We start from the raw sequence: 1,491 nt of genomic DNA, 5'->3' as shown, positions 1-1,491 counted from the left end.
TTACCACTGAGCCACTGAGGAAGCCTTTCTTACATCTTTACATGCTATTAAACTGGCAGCTCCTCTGAGCCTCAGTCACATTCCTCAGCTGTCCAGATATTATAATCAAGAACTTCTATGTCTTCACATCTGTGCCACTGAGGAATATAGGGGGATACCTGTCAACAAAGGGTGACAAGGAAGTCATTCATCTCTAACTTGCCTGTTTTAAATTTCCTCTGGGAACTGTATTTTTTTTTTGTTTTGCATATGTGGCATGTGTGTGTGTGTGTGTGTGTGTGACTTTCATTTTTCAATACTGATCAGTGTTGATTTGGACCCAGGGAATGATTATCTGTAAGAATCAACAGGAATTTGAAGTAAATGGGAATGCAGAAGTCATCTCAGAAGACACATGTTTCCCCTTCCCTTCATTACTCCTCAGATTTTGCCTTGACTCCCTCAGCATGACTTATCGGGTCTGAATGATTTGGTTTTCATCATTCACTTCAGTCTCATCCTGAGCCACTTATTCCCATGCTCACCATACACTGACCCCACTGGATTTGATTTCTCTGTGATAGACTCCTTTCCACACAGTGTCTTTGCAACTACCCTTTTCTCTTCCATTCTCCATTTTCATCTACCTGCTTCCATTCAAACCATAAATGTTTCTTCTTCAGGGAAGCTTTCTAAGATTGTCCACTCCATGCTGGCTGCCTAATTATGAACTCTCACAAGCTCTCCCAAATTGGCAGGCTCACCCAGAGTTATTTCAGTCAAGCTAGTGGTTCATTAAGACTCCTGGAGCTGTATTTACCTATGAAGTACTCTGGCTGTTTCATTGAATTCTGGCTTCACATCAGAGGGAAAGCACAGGACTAAATAATTACTTTGTGTCTGACCATACAAATCTGGTTATAGAAACCACCGGATCACCAAACCACCAAATCACCAGAATCAATGATAGCTACTAATTTTATTGCTTATTTACTGTATGAGGCATTCTAACAAATTACTTGTTAGAATTATTTGATTATACTTTTGATCTGCACACAGACTTCCTGTGCTAATACTGATGTAAATCACATGAGCCCCATTTTACACAGGAGAAAACTGAGGCCCTAGGATTAAGTAGGGCTTCCCTGGTGGCTCAGAGGTTAAAGTGTCTGCCTGGAATGCAGGAGACCCGGGTTCGATCCCTGGGTCGGGAAGATCCCCTGGAGAAGGAAATTGTGACAAAGTCACAGGGCTATCAAGTGGCAGAGCCCTGATTTAAACCTCAATCATCTTCCTCCTGAGTTAGTTTGTGTTGGTATACTGCCTTTTGATGGAATATTAGCCTCCTGCCTCTGTTTGTACTCTGGTAATGCAACTTCCAGTTTTCTCCTTGAGGAGGAGCAATTTGCAGCCCTGTTACCTGGTCATGTGCTCAGCCTTACCGTCCCTGAACCCTTGCCTGTCACGTTGGTTCTATAGGCTTCATGGCTGAGACCTCATCAGATATGATCT

At 42.7% G+C, this 1,491-nt stretch overlaps 1 non-coding gene across 1 annotated transcript; it reads left to right on the top strand.

Annotated features, from left to right (window-relative positions):
• Positions 1-1,121: 1,121 nt before the first annotated feature.
• TRNAS-GGA lies at positions 1,122-1,193 on the top strand. The gene has a single exon. It is a non-coding gene; the product is annotated as a tRNA-Ser (tRNA).
• The last annotated feature ends 298 nt before the right edge of the window (positions 1,194-1,491 follow it).

The sequence above is a fragment of the Bubalus bubalis genome, chromosome 6 (assembly GCF_019923935.1).
Source record: "Bubalus bubalis isolate 160015118507 breed Murrah chromosome 6, NDDB_SH_1, whole genome shotgun sequence".
Taxonomy (NCBI): domain Eukaryota; kingdom Metazoa; phylum Chordata; class Mammalia; order Artiodactyla; family Bovidae; genus Bubalus; species Bubalus bubalis.
This window is presented reverse-complemented; position numbering and strand designations above follow the sequence as displayed.